This window comes from Triticum urartu, chromosome 2 (assembly GCF_003073215.2).
Source record: "Triticum urartu cultivar G1812 chromosome 2, Tu2.1, whole genome shotgun sequence".
Lineage (NCBI taxonomy): Eukaryota > Viridiplantae > Streptophyta > Magnoliopsida > Poales > Poaceae > Triticum > Triticum urartu.
This window is the reverse complement of record NC_053023.1, coordinates 457,049,328-457,071,038: the sequence shown is the minus strand read 5'-3', so window position 1 is coordinate 457,071,038 and position 21,711 is coordinate 457,049,328.

Below are 21,711 nucleotides of genomic sequence, written 5' to 3'. Positions count from 1 at the left end.
ATAAAAGAATTTAGAGGAGATTCAAATAATATTCATAGATAAGCTGATCAAAAGTCCACAATTCATTGCATCTCGGCAAACACACCGCAAAAAAGTATTACATCGAATAGATCTCCAAGAACATCAGGAAGAACATGGTATTGAGAATCAAAGAGAGAGAAAAAGCCATCTAGCTACTAGCTATGGACCCGTAGGTCTATGGTAAACTACTCACGCTTCATCGGAGAGGCAATGGTGTTGATGTAGAAGCCTCTGTGATCGAATCCCCCTCCGGCAGGATGCCGTAAAAGGCCCCAGGGTGGGATCTCACGGGTACAGAAGGTTGCGGCGGTGGAAAAGTGGTTTCATGGCTCTCCTGGAAGTTTTCAGGGTATAAGAGTATATATAGGAGGAAGATCTAGGTCAGGGGGCCACCAAGGGGCCCACAAGATTGGGGGCGGGCCCTCCACCCTTGTGGCCGCCTCGTGGCTCTTCCGACTTGCACTCCAAGTCCTGGGTGTCTTCTGGTCCAAGAAAAATCATCGCGAAAGTTTTATTCTGTTTGGTATTCTTTTTCTCCGAAACTCTAAAACAAGGAAAAACATGAACTAGCACTGGGCTCTAGGTTAATAGGTTAGTCCCAAAATCATATAAAATAGCATATTAATGCATATAAAACATCCAAAACAGATAATATAATAGCATGGAACAATAAAACATTATAGATACGTTGGACACGTATCAGTAGGTCTGAGGTAAACTACTCACGCTTCATCGGAAGGGCAATGGTGTTGATGTAGAAGCCCTCTGTGATCGAATCACCCTCCGGCAGGACGCTGGAAAAGGCCCCTAGATGGGATCTCACGGGTACAGAAGGTTGCGGCGGTGGAAAAGTGTTTTCGTGGCTCCCCTGGTTGTTTTTGGGATATATGGGAATATATAGGCGGGATAAATAGGTAGGTTGAGTCACGTGGGGCCCACAAGGGTGGGGGGCATGCCCTATGTCGGTGTCAAAACCGGCGGATCTCGGGTAGGGGGTCCCAAGATGTCTGTCTGAGGATCGTTGGTAACAAGGGACACAAGGGACACAATGTTTCCCCAGGTTCGGGCCCTCTTAAAGGAGGTGAAACCCTACGTCCTGCTTGATTATATTCGATGTGTATAGGGGTTACAAGAGTTGATCTACCTCGAGATCGTTATGGCTAAACCCTAGCTGTCTAGCCTATGGTTATTCTGATAGCCTCTACGGACTAAACCCGCCGGTTTATATATACACCGGAGGGGCCTAGGGTTGTATAGAGTCGGTTTACAAGGGAAGGAAATAGTACATCCGGACACCAAACTTGCCGTCCATGCATATAGGAGTCCTATCCAGACACGGGGGATAGTCTTCTGTTTTTATCTTCATGACCCATTAGTCCGGCCCATATCGAATAGACTGGACACCCGAGGACCCCCTAGTCTAGGACTCCCTCAGTAGCCCCTAAACCAGTCTTCGATGACGATGTGTTCGACACACGGATTATCTTCGGCATTGCAAGGCGGGTTCCTTCTCCTGAATATCTTAAGTTAGCTCCCTACATAAAGGAACTGTGTCTAGCTCTGCATAATCAATACAACCCTTAGCCACGAAGGCAAGATGTCAAAAATAAGTACAGTGTCTTTTACTAACAACTTTTTCGACGAAGCGTCACACTTGACTCTTTAACATTTCGAACCGTTTTCACACCTCCCGTTTCGCGTTTCGAGGCTTAGCCTATACTGGCACACCTCGAGAAAACATAGATCGTGCCCGCCCATTACAGGATTCTCATCAATATGGTTTGGGTAACCCAACCGCGCCTTACGCACGATCCCATTGGGAACATGTGAGGTTTATGGCTTGAGAGGGGGACGTTTGGTATTTTCACCGTCTATAAGAGGATAAAGATCCCTCCTTTTTCCCCACGTCTTCCTCTAGTTCCTGTCTTCCAACCTACAAGATCTAGCACCCACAACTCCAATCTTTCCCACCGCTGCCACACTCCCAGCAATGGCCGGGTCCGGTTTCAAGGGAAAGTGGGAGGCCTCCCCCGTCATCGAAAAGAACGTCAAGGATCTCCGGAGCACGGGCTATTTGTCCGCGGATATCGCGCATAGGATTCCTGACAAAGATCGGGTTATTCCTACTCCGGGGCCCGGTGAGAGGGTCGTGTTCACCCCCCATTTCCTCCGGGGGCTGGGATTTCCCCTCCACCCCTTCGTCAGGGGTCTGATGTTCTACTACGGGCTATATATCCATGATCCAACCCCTAATTCCTTCCTCCACATATCGGCGTTCATCGTCGTGTGTGAGGCTCTTCTCCGCACCCCCCACACTTCGGCCTGTGGCTCAAGGTCTTCAATATGAAGCCGAAGGTGGTCGATGGACAACATGCATACTGTGGCGGGGCTATGGTAAGCAAGCTCCCCAACGGCGTCTGGCCCAAATGGGCATTTGTAGAGACAGTCATGGTGTGGCAGCAGGAGTCACTACAAAAAAAAGACACATCCGTGACATTTTGGACCGAACGAATTTTTTTTCTGTCATACATATGACACTTCTATGACGATAATTGTGACAAAACCCGGTATCATCATAGATGTGGTGGGCTCCTACTTCTATGACAAAAAATCATGACAGAAAATGGGCTTTTCGTCCTGGTCGGGCCGGAGACGCAACTGCATGACATTCTTTGGGCCTTCCATGACGGAAAAAACCGTGGTAGAAGCGAGGGCGAGGAAAATTTCGAGGAGTTCCCGGTTACGGTGGGAGGTCGAGGGCTGAGCGATGCGCGTTTCTCTCGTACACGTACGCGCGTGTGTGCGAGGCATTTGCTCTAACTGAACCCGAGCGAGGCGTTGGGCTCTAACTGAACCCGAGCGATTGCACTGCAGGCTACGCGTTACTGAACCCGAGCGATCGATCGATGGCTGTTAACTGAACCCGATCAAGCGATTCCTTCGCTACTGCTGCTAACTGAAGCCGATTGATGCTGCCCCTGGGATGAATAGTGAGTGTTGCGGGGGGGAGGGATTGGATGAACAGTGAGCGGTGGCGTTGCCTCTGGATGAACAGGACCCCGTGGTGTGGTGGAGGGCTGGATGAACAGTAGACGGTGGAGGGGTGCCCGTGGAGGGGTGGTTGAACAGGACCCCGTGGTGTGGAGGGCTGGATGAACAGTAGATGGTGGAGGGGTGGTTGAAGAGTAGCCGGTGGAGTAGCGCGCGGTGGAGGCTGGATGAACCGGAGCCCTTGGTGGCTGGAGGAGGTCGACGGTAGCCCGTGGAGGCTAGTGGAGGTCGACGGTGGAGATGAACACTATCCCGTGGAGTCCCGTTTTGCGGTACGCCTGTAACGCCCTCGATGCGGCTATATCTCCTACATGTCGAAGCACGACTTAGAGGCATAACCACATTGAAAGCAATGTCGCAAGTAAGGAAATCTTCACAACATCCCATGTAAATAGATAATAAAAGGGGAAGGTACATAGTTGGCTTACACTCTCCACGTCAAACAAAGTACATAAATAGCATTACATCATCCAATCACTCATGGCCCGACTACGACGCCAAAATAAAAGATCAACCCAACATGCGACACGGTCCCGATCGCCCCAACTGGGCACCACTACTGATCATCAGGGAAAGACACATAGTAACGGCATGAGTCCTCGTCGAACTCCCACTTGAGCTCAAGCGCGCCATCTGGAACAGAGTCATCAGGCCCTGCATCTGGGTTGGAAGTAAACTGTGAGCCACAGGGACTCAGCAATCTCGCACCCTCACGATCAAGACTATTTAAGCTTATAGGTAAGGCAAGGTAAATATGTGGAGCTGCAGCAAGCGACTAGCATATATGGTGGCTAACCTGTTTGCAAAAGAGAGCGAGAAGAGAAGGCCAAGCACGAACGAATAACTAGAGAACAACCTGCGGCAAGCATTTCTCCAACACCGTGTTCACTTCCCGGACTCCGCCGAGAAGAGACCATCATGGTAACTCACACGGTTGATTCATTTTAATTAAGTTAAGGTTCAAGTTATTTACAACCGGACATTAACAAATTCCCATCTGCCCATAACCGCGGGCACGGCTTTCAAAAGTTCAAATCCCTGCAGGGGAGTCCCAACTTAGCCCATGACAAGCTCTCACGGTCAATGAAGGAATAGACCTTCTCCCGAGACATTCCGATCAGACTCGGTATCCCGGTTCCACAAGACACTTCGACAAGTTAAAACAAATCCAGCAACACTGCCCGAATGTGCCGACAAATCCTGATAGGATCTGCACATATCTATTCTCAGGGCACACTCAGATTGTCTTAGGTACGGGTAGGCCAGCCCAGAGTTGCCCCTGGTGGCCACCGGCAGCTGACAGGTGGACCAACACTCAGAGGAGCACTGGCCCGGGGGGTTTAAAATAAGATGACCCTCGGGCTCCGGAAACCCAAGGGAAAAAGAGGCTAGGTGGAAAATGGTAAAACCAAGGTTGGGCATTGCTGGAAAAGCTTTAATCAAGGCGAACTATCAAGGGGTTCCCATTAACCCAACCGCGTAAGGAACGCAAAATCCGGGAACATAACACCGATAACTAGGGTGGCAAGAGTGGAACAAAACACTAGGCGAGAGGCCGAGCCTTCCACCCTTTACCAAGTATATAGATGCATTAAGATAACAAGATAATATAATGATAGCCCAATCAAGACAATAATGTTCCAACAAGGAACGGTCTGCGATCTTCACCTGCAACTAGCAACGCTATAAGAGGGGCTGAGCAAAGCGGTAACATAGCCAATCAACGGTTTGCTAGGACATGGTGGGTTAGAGGTTTGACATGGCAATTTGGGAGGCATGATAAGCAAGTGATAGGCATCGTAGCATAGACATAGCAAAAGAGCGAGCATCTAGCAAAGCAAAGATAGTAGTGATTTCGAGGGTATGATCATCTTGCCTGCAAAGTTGTCAGAGTTGACTGGATCCTCGAAAGCAAACTCAATGGGCTCCTCGTTAGCGAACTCGTCTCCCGGCTCTACCCAGACAAGACAAACAAGCAATCGGAATACAATCAACCACGTGCAAGGCTCAAACAACATGATGCAAACATGGTGTGCTATGCGGGATGCGATATGCATATGCAAGATTTGACAAAGGATGAATGAATCTGGCCTCAGCGTGGAAATCCAAGTGTGCCACTGGAAAGGTGGGATGATTTCGCTTGAAAACGATATAAATAACGCCGGAATCGGAGTCACGGTTTGGAAATGGCAAGCAATTCAAATATGGCACCGGTCTGCGATAAACAACAAGTAGCCAACTAAATGCAACAAGATGAACATGTTACAGCACCCAAACATGACAACAAAATCCAAGGCAAGGATCCATTCATAATTCTTAACAAAAGATGAACACTGAGCTACGGCCAATTCATCCATTAACAGGTTCAAACAAGCATGGCAAAAATGCATTTGGTAAACATATTTCAGACTTAGTGAAATTAACACTTGTCTGGAATTTCAGATCAGGTAGCACACTTTGGGGCAAGAATAACTATATGCTACAGGGCCTGAACATGGCAAAGTAAAGCATGTCATGGAGCTACTAAAAGAGCTTAATAAAAGTCCCTTAGTGATCTTGAGCCAAAAGGGATCAGAAAATACATTTGCAAGCATGTGAACATGGCAAAAACATAATCAGTTCTCAGACTTTGTGAAAACTGGAGCATGCAAAATCAGATATCAAGTAGGCATGTTTACGAGCTCGATGCACTCACTACAGAGCAAGTCATGACAATCTAAGAATACACACATCAAGAATACACATTATACAAGCTAGGAATGGCAAGAACAATAACATAGCATGCACGGATCAACTACAACATCCTCGGCAAAATCGCTAACAAGTAGAGAATCTGCCCAGATTCACGAAATAGCAAAAGTAGAGCTCGATTGACTCAAGCTAGGGTGCTCCATAATTGCAAACAAAGACATGGATGGATAGATCACTACAAGATGAACAAATCATCCTTTCTGATCATCCTCAAAAGAGGTACGGGTCACTAGGAAACAACATGAACATATGGCATATTGATATAAACAGATCAAGGACTTAGTGGAATTGCTAAGTCCCTGAAATCAGCATTAACGAATGCACCACTTTGCAAGCTTGTGCTTGTCACCACACAAATCACAAAAATACATGGATTGCACCTCTGGATAGATGGCAAAGCATATAACAAAACACATGTAGAGCTCAGGGGCATTTCATGCACACATTAATCATGGCAAAAATGACAAATATCTATTTGGAGCAGCAGATCTGACAATTATCTCAAATAGCACCCTTCCAACAGCATTTCGGGCATCAAGATGAACTCAAATGAAAATGATGCAATGAGATGAAATGATGTACTCTCTGAGATGAACATTGTGATATGCTATATGCCCAAAACGGAGCTACAGATGCAGAGTTACGATGCGATGAACATGGCCAAAAATTAAGGGGAGAAGGGAAAAAGACAACCGACGTTTGAATCCAGATCTAGGGTTTTATGCCGGGTACTGTAGCACGGGGCGAGGTTCACCGGAAATGGAGGAGTGGTGGCCGGGGCTTGACGAGGAGGCGGTGGGGAGGCGCGGACCCGGTCACTTGAGCTTGGTGCCGGGGCGGCGGACCGGCGGAGGCGGCGAGCTGCTCCCTGGCCGCGGCGGCCGACGAGGTGGCGAGGCCGGATGGCGTCGCGGCGGCCACCGGCGAGGAGCGCGCTGCGGCGCGGTGGCACGGGCTGCCGGAGATGGAGGCGAGGCGGCGCTGGGTCGCCGCGGTCGGTGAAGACGATGGCGCGGGCGGCGGGAGGAGATGGGCCGGGGAGGGCCCGCCGTGGGCTCTCCGGGCCTCGGCGCGGGGACGGCCGGCGCCACATGGCAGCCTGCCACTGGTGTGGCGGGGCGCGACGTGTCCGGCTGGAAACGGACACGTCCGGCGGCGGCGCGAGCGGATCTAGGGTTTAGGGGGGGGTTTTGACCCGGGATTTACGAGAGGGGGGCTATATATAGGCATAGAGGGAGCTAGGAGTGTCCAAATGAGGTGCGGTTTTCGGCCACGCGATCGTGATCGAACGCTCTAGATGATGGAGAGGGTTTAGGTGGGTTTTGGGCCAAATTGGAAGGGTGTTGGGCTGCAACACACACGAGGCCTTTTCGGTCCCTCGGTTAACCGTTGGAGCATCAAACGAAGTCCAAATGGTACGAAACTTGACAGGCGGTCTACCGGTAGTAAACCAAGGCCGCTTGGCAAGTCTCGGTCCAATCCGGAAATGTTTAATCCCCACACATGAAAGAAAGGTAGAAATGACCACCGGAGGAGAACGAGCACCGGAATGCAAAACGGACAACGGCAAGAGTTGGATTACATATTAGGTAAATCATATCCGGGGTGTTACAACTATTAGGTAAATCATATCCGGGGTGTTACAACGCCACACCCCTCCCGATGAACAGGACCCCCGTTTCGACCTAGCGCTCCAACACAAGTCCGTTTCGTCTGTTTTGCGGTACCCCACACCCTTCCCGATCAACAGGACCCCCGTTTCGACCGTAGGAGGTCCGTTTCATCCGTTTTGCGGTACGCCACACCCCTCCCGATCAACGGGACCCCTGTTTCGACCGTAGGAGGTCCGTTTCCTCCGTTTTGCGGTACACCAGACCCCTCCCAATCAACAGGACCCTGTTCCGAATGTAGGAGGTCCGTTTCCTCCGTTGTGCGGTACGCCAGGCTTCGTTTCCATCGCCTATTCCGTCCAAGCCCTCCCGATGAACATGACCACACATTCCGTTCCGACCCAGCCGGTTGGCTCCCATGCGTTCCGTTGCCTCCCAATGAACATGACGCATTCCGTTGCCTCCCCATGAACACGACGCATTCCGTTGCCTCCCCATGAACATGACGCATTCCGTTGCCTCCCCATGAACATGACGCATTCCGTTGCCTACCCATGAACACGACTACGACACTGTTTCTCCGTTTCGACCCAGCCATGTGCACGAGCCCTGGCCGTACGTATGCGCGAGTAGGCGTTCGAGACCCTGCCCGTATGTACACATACGTGGCCGTATTTTCTTTCTTGCACCCTGGTCGCTGTACGTACATGTACATGCTACGTGCGCGCCTCTACTACGACACGTACGCGCCTCTACTACGACACGTGCGCGCCTCTACATCCACCAGTATATATGTACGTACACGTTCGCGACCAGAATGACAACGCTACGTACGCATTGACCAAGTGGGTCCCAACTGTCAGGCACTTCCTTGCCTGCGAAGATGTAGCTGGTGGGTCCCAGCAGTCGGGGGGCGAATCATTTTTTTTGCCCGGACGCACTTCCTTGCGTGCGAAGATGTAGCTGGTGGGTCCCAGCAGTCAGGGGTAAACGTTTTTTTCATGAAATACGGTGGCCTGTCCGGTGGGTCCCCGCTGTCAGGTGGAGGAATAATTATTTTGCACGTAATAAGGAGGCACTTCCTTGCTGCGGTCGTGGACCCAACTGTCAGCCTCTCCACGTACAGTCCACGTCCGATGGAAGCCATTCCTTGACCACGTTGACCACGCCGCGCCGAGAGCACCAGGGCGGTGGACGACGGCGAGGCCTATGAAGGGGACGACACAAAGTCGGGGAAGGCGCGACAGTGGATGCCCACGCGTAGAGGAGTACGAGGGTTCACTGGTTCGCTGCGGTGTGAGGCTGCCGTCGCCGCAGAATAACAGGGGGTGTGGGTGAGTAGAGGGATGGTCTGGCCAGCGGTGGGAGTAGTAGGGGGCGGTGAGGCCTCCGCCGCATCCCAGCCGGCCACGGGAGGCAGGAGCACGAGGCATGACCGGCGCTGGCTTGGGCGGCTGGAGCAAGAAGACCAGAGGTTGAAGAAGCACTATGGCCGTTGGATGGACATCGTACGGTCACTGGAGCTAGAATCTTGCATATTAACTAAGTTGACAAAGCCTTCCGTCCCCGTAAACTTAGTAGGCCCACAAGTCAGTCTGCCACTATACTGGGTCCTAGCTAACAGGGGAGTAATCATTTTTTTGTGCGTAATAAGGAGGCACTTCCTTGTGTGCAAAGATATAGCTGGTGGGTCCGAGCTGTCAACGGCGGTAACATTTTTTTCACGAAATACAGAGGCCTTTTCGGTGGGTCCCTGATGTCAGGTGGAGGAATCATTATTTTGCGCGTAATAAGGAGGCATTTCCTTGTGTGCGGCCATGGACCCAGCTGTCGACCTCTCCACGTACAGTCCACTTCAGATGCATGTCAGTCGTTGACCACGTTGACCAGGCCGCGCCGAGAGCACCAGGGCGGTGGACGAGGGCGAGGCCTAGGAAGGGAACGACACAGAGGCAGGGATGACTCGGCAGTTGTTTCCCACACGGAGGGGAGTACGATTGTACGAGGGTTTACTGGTTCGTCTGCCGTCGCCGGAGAATAACAGCGGGTATGGGTGAGTAGAGGGATGGCTAGGCCAGCGATGGGAGTACGGTGGGGCGGTGAGGCCTGCGCGGCAGCACAGCCAGCCGCGGGGAGGAGGGAGCAGGCAGTCCCTCCGGCGCATGTTTGAGCGCCTGGAGCAGGAAGAGCAGAGATTGAATAAGCATGATGGCCGTTCGATGGACATCCAACAGTCACTGCTTGTGCGTCAACCTTTTTTTAGGAAAGCCTCAAATTTGTGGAAAACATCATACAACCCATCTGCCATTATTTCTAATAATTTACAGCCCATTTGCTAATTCTTAAGGTTTTTTTGGAGCCCATATTCTTTTTGTTAGCATTACAGCCCATATTATGGCCACGGTTAAAAAAATTATACGAAATTTTGCATATTTCGGTGCGGTCCGAACTATTTTTAATCCCGAAATTTCGACTCACATTCAAACTGATTTTATAAATAAATGTATATCAATATAAAATCTAACAAATTCTCCACGCATAAAAATTAATGTAATTTAAAATCTCGAAATGAAAAAAAAGATATTTGAAACTAATTGCCGGTTTGATGTGTTTTAAAAATGTACAACCCATTTCTCATTACTGATGGGCCATTTTCTCGGCCAACCGAATGAAAGCTCTCCCCGTCTTGAAAGATTTGCAGCCCAACAGGCCTAACAAAGCGACTTACTTGGCAAATCACAAAAAAACTAGGTTGTGGCCATGGACCCACCTGTCAGCCTCTCCACGTACAGTACTCTTCCGATGGAAGTCGTTCCATGACCACGTTGACCACGCCACGCGGAGAGCACCACGGCGGTGGATGACGGCGAGGCCTAGGAACGGGACGACGCGGAGCCGGGGAAGACGCGGCAGTGGAAGCCCGTGCGGAGAGGAGTACGAGGGTTCATTGGTTCGGCTGCGGTGTGAGGCTGCCGTTGCCGCAGGGCCTGGCCAGCGGTGGGAATAGTAGGGGCGGTGAGGCCTCCGTGGCAGCACAGCGGGCCACGGGAGGCAGGAGCATGCGGCACGACCGGCGCTGCTTTGGGCGGCTGGAGCAAGAAGACCAGAGGTTGAAGAAGCACTACGGCCGTTGGATGGACATCGTACGGTCACTGAAGCTAGAATCGTTCATATTGACTAAGTTGACAAAGCCCTTCGTCCCCGTCAACTTAGTAGGCCCACAAGTCAGCCTCCCACCAAGGTGGGTCCCAGCTAACCGGGGGAGTATTCATTTTTTTGTACGTAATAAGGAGGCACTTCCGGTGGGTCCGAGCTGACAACGGGGGGAACGTTTTTTTTCGCGAAATATGGTGGCTCGTCAAGTGGGTCCCAGCAGTCAGGGGGCAAACGTTCTTTTCGCAAAATACGGTGGCCCGTCCAGTGGGTCCCTGCTCTCAGTTGGAGGAATCATTATTTTCCCCGTAATATGGAGGCACTTACTTGCTGCGGCCGTGGACCCAGCTGAGACTCTCCACGTATAGTATACTTCCGATGGAAGTCGTTCCTTGACCACGTTGACCTTGCCGCGTTTCGTTGCATGCATGCGTCCATGGGTGTGGTGCGTCCCAACTGTCAGCCTCTCACGTAAAGTCATCTTCCGATGACTCTCGGTTGTTGACCATGTTGACCACACCGTGCCGAGCGCACCCAGACTGGAACGACTCGGAGATGGGGAAGACGGGGCAGTGGAGTTGCAGATGGAGAGGAGTGGGAAACTTCACTGGTTCGGGTGCGCGGCAGCACAGCCGCGGTGCCGCCCACAGGAGACAGGAGCAAGAACAGAGGTTGAAGAAGGAGCACGGCTGTTGGATTAACATCCAACGGTCCAGTTGCTAGAATCATTTGTTGATTAAGTTGACAAAGCCGTGCGTACACGTCCGCTCAGTAGGCCCACAAGTCAGTCACCAAATCTGATGGGTCCTAGTTGTCAACGGGATGAATAATTTTTTTCGCAAAACAAGGAGGCACTTCCTTCCGTGCGAAGATATAGCCGGTGGGTCCCAGCTGTCAGGTGGAGGAAACATTTTTATTAGCTTAATAAGGCGAAACTTTCCTTGCGTGCAACCATGGACCTCGTGGGTCCCAGTCGTCAGGCCCTCCACGTACAGTCCTCTTCCGATGACTCTCGTTTGTTGACCACGCCGCACCGAACGCAGCGAGGCGGTGGACGACGGCGAGGCCCCGGACGGGAACGACTCGGAGATGGGAAAACGCGGCAGTGGAGTCGCAGATTGAGAGGAGGAGAAGGGTTATAAATGGCTTTGTTGCGGCGTGGGGCTGTAGTCTGTGGAGAATAACAGGAGGTGTCGAGGGGTGGAGGGATAGCCTGGCCGGCGGTGGGGTAGCGCTTCGCAGCGATGCGTGCTAAGCAGAGCCGCTAGCCACCGGAGGCCGGACCAGGCGGTCCCGGTGACGCTGGAGGAAGAAGACGAGAGATTGAAGGTGCATGCCGGCCGTTGGATATAAATCCAATGGCTGTGGATGACACAATCATTTGTTGACCAAGTTGACAACGCCCTGCGTAGGCTTCGACCTATTGGCCCACATGTCAGCCTGCAAAAATGTGGCATATATTTAACCCATGTTTTCTAGAATGTACAGTCCATTTGCTGGGCTGGGTGAACAAATAATTTCGCGTCAATCAGACCCATTTATATTTTCTAAGAAATCCCAGCCCATTTGCACTTCCTTGAAATACACGTATTAGGTGGGCTCGTTATATATATAATTTTATGTTAGAAGGAGCAATTAATATCAAAGAATACACCGGAGAGGCACATTATATATATATATAATTAAGAAATTAGCGAGTTATTGCTCAAAATAAAAATGAGCGTGTTATTATTAAATTGGTCCTTAAAATCTTCGCAAGATTTTGTACGCAACCACCAGGATTTTCCTTGCCTGTGAGTCAAAAACAACCAGGATTTTCCTTGCCAACTTCCGTTAAACATTTACTTTTATAAGTTAATAACATGTGGGATGTTTTTATAATGTATATATAAGTCTCTATAAAATATACGATAATAGTAATAATATAAATATATATAATGTGGTTAGAAGGGAAAACATAAATTGGACACAACATTACTTTTATAAGAGACCTGCGTTTTATACCCCACGGTAGGCATACTAACAAGTTCACACACAAATACAACAGAAAAGGTAAACATTCATATCAAACTCAGGTTCACAGGACACGTTCATATTCATAGCCAACATTCACTATCAACAACTCAAAAGATTCATATATACACAAGCTCAGCATATCTATGCATCCAAATGATTGATAGATCACACGACAATATTCATACATAATTCACAAAAAGATTCAGATATACACATGTTCATTATGTTTATGCATCCAAATGATTGAGATCACAACCAATATGATCCATGGATGAAGTTTAATTACCTAGGGTACAGACTGGTAAATGGTGTTCAATCGGAGGTACTTCTTGCTAAAATTAGTTCTTGTACGAGTAAACTTTCGAGTACATAAGAGGCAGCACAGACAATCTGAACTTTGCTTGTAGGTTTATCCCAAATAGTGGCCTCGTGCCGAGGGAGGTTTGAGCAACTTGGCCACTACTTTCATCCAACTAGTTTACTGGCTCATCTTGGTCCTGTATCTCGCCAAAATTCTACATTGCAGACGAGAAAGGAGGCGGTTGAGAAAATGAACCACCCAAATTTTTTGTGCAGTTCAACTGAAATGGAGCATCCTTGGCATGCAGACTGATTAAGTGCCAGATGAATATATGCGTCAACCAGCTTGTCTAGAATCTTTAGACTCCATGCCATATAGTTCGCTACCATATGTGTCAATAACCAAAAGGTACAAGTTGGGACCAAAGACTGGACTGCATTTTTCTGGGCTATGCACCAAGCAATATTTTTGGCGTTCACTCTCCTAATACTTGGAGTTTGAAAATTGGTTGACGCCGGTTGATACTCGAATGAATATAGGCACTTCTTGTCAACATCGATGCTTGTCTGAGTGAACTTTGGAGTACATAGCAGCAGCATAAGTACCTGTCCATCTGATCATTTTGTGCAGTTCTACTGAAATCACCCGATGTAATGATTTGCGTGCGAGTTCAGGCTCCAAATTACTCATTTATGAAATCGGCAAACAGTAGCACAATACCAAATTACCAATACATATGATAAGCACAATAATCAGGATAAAGACCAGTACCAACCTGTGTGAGGTAGCATATCAATTACTATTTCCTTTGACTGGAAGCCGAGATAAGCCAAGCGACTGACATCAAAGGAAGAAAGCAAGAAGAGATTAGTGACTGACAGGAAAGGACGGAAGCTATCGAGGCAATGAAGCACCCAAAGTTTTTGTGCAGTTCCACCAAAATCGAGCATCCCTGTTGGCACATATATTGAGAGAGTGAGATTACTGTAATAGTTGGACTAGTTGATGAAACATACACTAACAAATAGAAGCACCCTCATTATCTTAATGGGTAAAGGTAGCAACATAGTAGTCTTGCTTAAAGAGAGGTATTAGTTTATTTAATCAGTGCCAATTAGCTCAACTCAACACTCAAAGCATTGCCATTTATCATAGGTTGCAAAACTTTAACGTGCAAAGATAAATGAGTTTCTCATGACAGTAGCACGATACAAATAGAGATGACAACAAACTAATATGGATGAAGGCCTTAGGCCCGTACCAACCTAAGAAAAAAAGCTTATTCATGTAGTCCCATAAATGATGATAAAGCACTCATTGGAATCACACAATAGTATATATTTTTGTGCACTTCAAATGTATGGTTGAAATCACTCTTGTCTACCAGTGCTGAGATTATATCGAAAGATTATCAAGAACTTCCAGCAGAGTTAAAGCACTGGCTGGGATACAGTTCATTGTATTGTCTTGTGTAGTTCCACTAAAATGTATGATTGGCACAACATGATCCCTGTTTGCACAAGTAGGAACAAGGTGAAACCTTCATTAGCTTAGTGAGAAAGGATAGGAAGACATTAGCATATTACTCAAATAGTAGCATCAAATTCATGATGGACAATACGCAAAACGTTGCCTCATTGAACCAATGGCAATAAATTGACATTCAAAACAATAGCACTATTTTGTCATGACACTAATAATATTCCCTCCCTGCTCCACCACATGATTCACCTCCATAGACAAACATACACACGTACATGATTCAACATAGGGTCCTACTAAAGATTTGTTTAACTCCAACAGGAAAATTAGGCAGTAATAAATTAGTGGTACTTAAGTACTCCTAATTAATTAAGTGAGACAGCAGAAGTGGAAGGGATCCCTAGAGGATCGTCTCACATGTAAGGTAGTCGTTGCCGGAGCCCTTGAATGGCCTCGACTGAGGCCTCTGGCTTCAGCAAGATCGCCTTGGCACTGTTTCTTCTTCTTCTTCCTCTTCATGCTCTGTTTCTCTTTCTCCTCACCAGTTGGTGAAACCAAGTACATGATTGGCCTTCTAATTCAGAATTGGTTTTGTCCGTGAGGGAGTACAAGTGTACTAGTAAAAAATGGTATTTTCTCATGGCAGTCGAAAATAGAGATGAACACATGCATTAAATATCATTCTTACCTAAAGGAAGGTTATGGCGCAAATATGGATGATGAGGATTGGAACACAGATCTCCCTTTGTTCAGTTCCACCAAAATGAACCAACTGTTCCATTCTCACATTCCAGTTAAACAGCACAAAAGTCACTTCTTTTAAGAAGAGTTTTGTGCAGTGCACCAAAAGGTCACAACAACAATCAGGTGAATTGGATATCCCTGTTTGCACAAAAAGGCACAGAGGAAACAGTCAGAGTCTCAAACAATTACACGCAAAAACATTTGGCTAAACTTTTCATGGCTTATAACAGTGGCATGGCTTTTTTTACCAGGGACATTAGATTAAGAACAGCTAAGGCTGCGTTCGGTTCATAGGTTTGGTGTAGGATTTTCGTAGGAACACAATTCCTACGGTATTCTTTCCCTTCCAACCGTTCGGAACACGGGAAAGGTGAATAGTGTTTCATAGGAAAGCTGGTATGGTAGCACTAATTCCATAGGATTAGAAACATCCATGCGCTGCTCATTTTTTGGGCGGAAGCCCGAGGCAGGCGCTCGCTGCCATGCGTTAGACAGGTTGCTGTGCTGTATTGCCGGAATAAAAAAATCAACCTATGTGTGGTACGTGAGGTGAGGACAAGAGTAGTCACTGTGCAGCTGAATAAACAAATAGCATCTCATACTTCCAAGCATGCTACTCTAAAAAAACAAATCTGTACATTTCATAGTCCATCCGAACACATTCTCTTGAGAGTTTCCTCTGGTTCGCTGTTTCATAGTTTTATACCTACATTCCTTTCCTATTCCTCTATTTTCATCAAGACCTATGTTTTCTGCCCCTTTATTCCGAACGGAGCCTAAATATTTGGTATAAGGGCATGGGACAGTGGGTGCACCAGCAGTCCAGCACCATGTGCGTAAACAGGGGCATAAAGTGGTGATTCATAGTTTGTTGCCCCGAGAAACAAACATCCAAGAAACATATCTGGGTTGGTCCCATTTTTTCACTCTATCCACCTACTCCTATGTGTGGATATCAAATCTAGTCCTGGTCATACAACCGTGTACAGTGTTACCCCTATATTTCCCTTTTGGACCAAGAGACCGGTTGGATGACCAGTCTGTACTACTTTCACCCCCTTTCCTTCCTGTTTGTACCAAGTCCGGTGTACATACTAAATTCCCCCACCCCCACTTTATTTCTTGTTTGAACCAAGTACTCCCTCTGTCTAGAATTACTTGTCATCAAAATGGATGTGTCTAGAACTAAAATACAAATAGATACATCCATTTCAATGACAAGTATTTTTGGACGGAGGGAGTACAAGATTCGACTCCATGAAGTAGCTTTACCTCTAACAATAGAAGAAAAAATATGTGACGTTGGACCATCCGATCGAGAGGGGCTGAGAGGTAGAAAATGATGCACATGCAGCGATGTAGTGAGCTGGGGAAGTAGAGCTAAGGTGGTTTCGAACGAAGATATACCTGAAGGTCGTCGGGATGTGGATAGGTGGGCGGCGGGACGCCGGATCCGCCCACAGGAAACGACGAAGGGATCGGAGGACCTCCCGCCCCGGCGCTCGGCCAGAGATAAAGGTGCGGCCGGCAGTGGGTCTCCTCCCCCACTGTCGGCGACGGCCTAAACGCTGCCCCTCCTCCCCTTCACCGGTGGAGGGGGATACGTCCGGATGTGTAACCAGCGGTGAGGATAGAAAGCCAGTGTTTTTTGAAGGGAGAAAGACAGTGTTACTAGACCTATCTTGTTTAGATCTAGAGAGGATGAGAGTGTGTGAATAGAGCAACCCTAGCAAGCAAGTGCGGAGGCTCCGGCCTATATATACGTAGTGGGGTAGTTTTCCTTTTTCACTCCATCAAAACAATCGTTTAAAATTGTGTACTACTACATGCCAGGTCGTGGTTTTTTTAGTTGTTGATTGTTTTTTGAGATAGCTACCCGCTTGTTCCAAGTGGTGTTACGGTGTGCAGGTCACACTTTGTATCGTTCAAGTCTGGTACTACTAGTCCCTCCATTAAATGAACAAGCACCCCCTCGTAAAAATTGTGAACAAGCCCACGGCTAAAATTAGCGGAAACGTGGGTTGCCCCAACATGCATTATTATTTATGTTTTCTAATCCCTCCATTCCTAAATATAAGTCTTTTTTATTAGCCACACCTAAGACAAGAATTTTTTTATTAGCAGTGAACCCCACATGTCATAGACAGAAAAATTGTGGCAAGATTCCCTTAGGCAAGCCAAAGTGTGTCTAACAATTTGAGTAACTCAAGTTAGGTAAGTGTGGAAAGTGTGGGAAAAATAATGTGGCAACATAAGACAAACATAGTCACAATCCAAACAGCCCCGTAATTTTTTGTGACATGCATGAAAATTTGGTTAGTTGAATTTATAGTCAAAATTTGGCAAGGTGCATCAAATCAACACATGCAAGTATCAAAAGGAAAGTCACGGCAAAGACTTATATTTGGAAACGGAGGGAGTGCAACGCATGCATGCATGCATTGCACTCCCTCCGTTTCCAGATATAAGTATTTTTAGAGATTGCAACAAGTGACTACATACGAAGCAGAATATGTCTACTCCTACATATGAAGTAGCCCATTTGAAATGTGTAAAAAGACTTATATCGAGTGCAGTGCTTTGATGTGTCGCGTCAACTCGTACAAGACCAAAAAATTTGATTACTACAACGCCCTCTCCCTCGCGGACTGAGCTCTAGTGCCTTAACTGCACCTGCCTTTGGCTGCATGACAGGAGGGCCAACCACCTGTTGGGCCCACCTGTCATAGACGCAAAGGCAGGAGCAGTAAGTAGAAGCTTTCGCTACACGCTATCCCTCCCGCACGAGGTGGACGGACATGCAGCAGTGGATTCGATACTGTAGAAGTAGGAGTAACATCATTGTTCGTCTTCTTGAAGAGGCGAAGAGCCAAGCGCAACCCGAGCATGGCAGTTGTGAACGCTCGCGTGGTGCGGTTCCTTGGAGTACTAGCCAGGCTCTTGCATGAGACAAAATTGCTATTGTTTAACAATTAAACTCCATTATCCATTGGTTGATACTCATTCTGCATAGGTCCATGCGCTTAGCACCATTTCCTCCTGGGGTCACCAATGTTTTTTTGCTAATTAATAGCATTGCATGCAATGAACTAGCCATTGTAAGTCATTAAAAGCATGCACACCTCTCATCTCTTATTGGTTGATATGTCAAGAAACAAGAAACAAGGTAGAAGTTAATGCACCGCGCCTAAGTGTTTTGGGACTATTTGGTTTTCGTAAGATGACTTACACACCTAGACGGAGGGAGTAGTATAGCCCTTTAAACTGGAAAGGAGTATTTGCCTTTCTAGAGATTTCAACAAGTGACTACACTACACCGTGTGCAGTACTCCCTCCCTTCCGGTTTATAGGGCTCAAATCTCAAATCTCATGAACCAAGGCATTTTGTGATTGGAGGAATGTATCTCGTACTTTACAAAACTACCCTAATTAAACTCATGCATTAATTACGTAGTTATCTCGTTTTCCTCTCCGCCTTGGTCGCGGTGCACATGCGGGACATTTCAAAGCATCCGGGCCCGCGTGCCATCCACCAAATCACAGCGAGGTGCTACAGTCGAAACTCACCTGTCACCCCGGTGTGGCCGTCATGACCCGTCATATCACAAAACCCACACCTTTACCAGCAGTGGTAAGGTGGCCTCCAAGTTGGACTGGACGAAGCAACCATCATTTCACTGGAATGCTCTTTCAAGCCCCTTCTTCCCTTTCTTGAAGAAAACCTCACTCCAGGCTACTCACTTCTGCAATTTTTCTTCTGTAACGACGAAGGAAAGGTGGGTGAATCAGTTATGCTGCTATATTTTCATTCCAAGAATCTTCTTTTGCCGAAGCACCGACCGGTTCTCACATCCTATTATTTTCTCGTTTTCATTGCGATTGTGGTTTCCTTTCGATTGCTTTTTGTTTGTCAGTTCATTGATGGATCCTGGAGCACTAGGCAAAGAGTTGCCGCCGGACAACCCACTGGAGACAGCGATCTCCAGGAAGCAAGCACCGACCAACGAGTTGACCATGTTGGCGGGCCAACCCATGGAGACGAAGAACTCCAAGAAACAAGCACTGGCCAAAGAGTTGAGGACGTTGGCGGACGAACTCCTCAAAGAAAGTAGGAAGAACAGCAAGGGCCCCACCGTGCCTACCCCAGGAACTCTGATTGCCACCTATGTGAGGCTCAAAACCGAGTTTGAGGAGATAGTCACCGTTGAGAAGCAGTATTCCCCTGGCAAGGTGATGGCCCCCATCGAGGACGAGGAGATGCCCCCCGGAGGGATGAGATCCCCCGGTGGGCTGCACAAGGTAAAAATTAATGGCTTATTACCATAGTTGTGGTTTTTGATTATTTGCAATGTGCTTGCTAATATGTTAGGGTTGTGCAGGTGCCTGTGGATGTCCTTGATGATTCCGATGTCGTGGCATGTCCTGTTGGCATCGCCTCGGAGATTGGTTCCAATGCCGCTGTCCATCCTGTGGACATCGCCCCAGAGATCGATTCCGATGTCGCGGTCAGTCCTGTGGACATCGCCCCAGAAATCGATTCCCATGCCGCTGTCTGTGCTGTGGTCATTGCCCGAGAGATCGATGACAAGAAATAGTTGGTCACGCTAATCCTTCAGGGTAGTTTGCATTGCCCTGTGTTTAATTACCAGAACGATGCGTGTTATCAAACCATCTTAGGGCTAGTGCACTATCTTGTGTGGGCGGATCTTGCTACTTTTGTTTGATAGTGAATCATGCGATGAATCATGCGAACCCTCTCCGAGTTATGGAAACAGATGTATCCTCACCAGCTTTTGATGTAATATATGGCATGCTTAGATGTAAGTTTGAACTGTTTATCATATCAGCAGGGCTTGTTTGATGATTCTTGGTGTTAGTAGGCTAGCTACTGTGCGAGCTATAGTACTTGCAAAACACTCACCGAAGAGAAACGTTGGGTCTGATGAGCTCGTGGTACGCTTATACTTATCCCTCATCGATCGACCAATAGCCCTAGCTCCTAAAATTGTAGGCTTAGCGATCAATCAGACAATAGTCGACATACATTCAGGCCTCATTTGGTTCATAGGGTAGGAAAATCGTAGCGAAAGTACAGAGAACGTGCAACACAAAATCATAGCAGTGCAGAGACGTACTCCCTCCGTTCCAAAATAGATGACCTAGGCGGGCTAGTTTGTCCTAGTGGGTTTCAGTGATATGACGTGGTAGAGTGCCGTCCAGTCTTCGCGTGTGGTAGCAGTATTGCGGGTACAGTAAGTTTTCTTGAAGAAGCGGAATTCAACGAAGTCATGATGGTTCCTTCGTCCGAACAACTTATAGTGGGAAAGGTTGGGCCTGCGATACGACCGGGGTAGACCAGGATAATTTTGTGCATGGCAGGTGGACCAGGATGGTCGACGTCCCACATATCAGCGAATGAAAGTATTCTTTTCACTATAGAGGACGAGCAACGAGTATTCATTGTTTATTTTTTATGAAAGCTATTGTCTCCACTGTTATGACGGAGGAGTGTGAAACACGGCAGCCCAGTGAACTTGGCATGTGCACCACTCCCTCCTTCCTCATGTAATGCCCAGGTTACATCTTTTTCTCACTTTCTCTCTATCTATTTCCTCTCAAATGTTTTTTACCTTTCTTTTTTAAGACACAATTGTTTTTATGCCTTTTTTAGAATTATTTTTATATACCTAGGAGCACGTGTAGAGACGGGCTCTTGCAGATCCCACTCCTTGACTTTGTCAATGCCTCTCTCTCCTCCACATAAGGAGTACTACTTGCTATGCATGCATGCGGCGGGCAGCTGGTGGCTTGAGGGGCCAGGGCGGTGAGAGCGGGCTCCAGAAGCGGTCCAGACTCCAGCATGGCCCACCTCACATTATCACCATATATTTCTTGGAGTCCGTGCGTGGCGGGCGGGCGATCTCTTCTCCCTCCCCCGTTTCTCTCTTCTCAGCCAACGCCCGCCGAGCGATTAGATTTCGGCTATCGACGATTTATTCAATTACGGTCCCACATGTCAGTGAAATTGCAAGACAACGCGTGTCCCCTCTGGTGAGCGGCGTGCGAGCCGGACTGTCGGGGCTGCGACACATACGAGCCATAAGTGTGCCGCCTTTTCCTTTAAAACTTGCGAAGCGTAACATTTTCATGCGATCGATCGATAGAAATCCAGAACAAAATGACAAAGCGTATACAATGATCAAAGTGAGCTATCAAGACAAGTTTGATAACCGCCAATGCATTTTACTCGGTAATAAATGACCAGGATTGAAGGGGACTCCAAATTTGCTTCGTCTTCTGTCCTTGAGCTCTTGACAAACCAATGCACTATATGGTTGTCCAGCCACTCCACCCCAGAGCTCTCACCAAGCGTCATTCATGCCACCGCGCCGCACACTAATCGGTAAGGCAGCGATGGCATCCCGCCGCGCCGAGTTCCTCGCCGCCCACGACTGCACACAAAATGGTAGGGAAGCGATGGCATCCCGCCGTGCCGAGTTCATCGCCGCTCGCGGCCTCACAACTATGTGGGAGGAATTTGAAGATGCCAAGGCCGAATGGGCGGTAGAGCAAGAGGCGGCC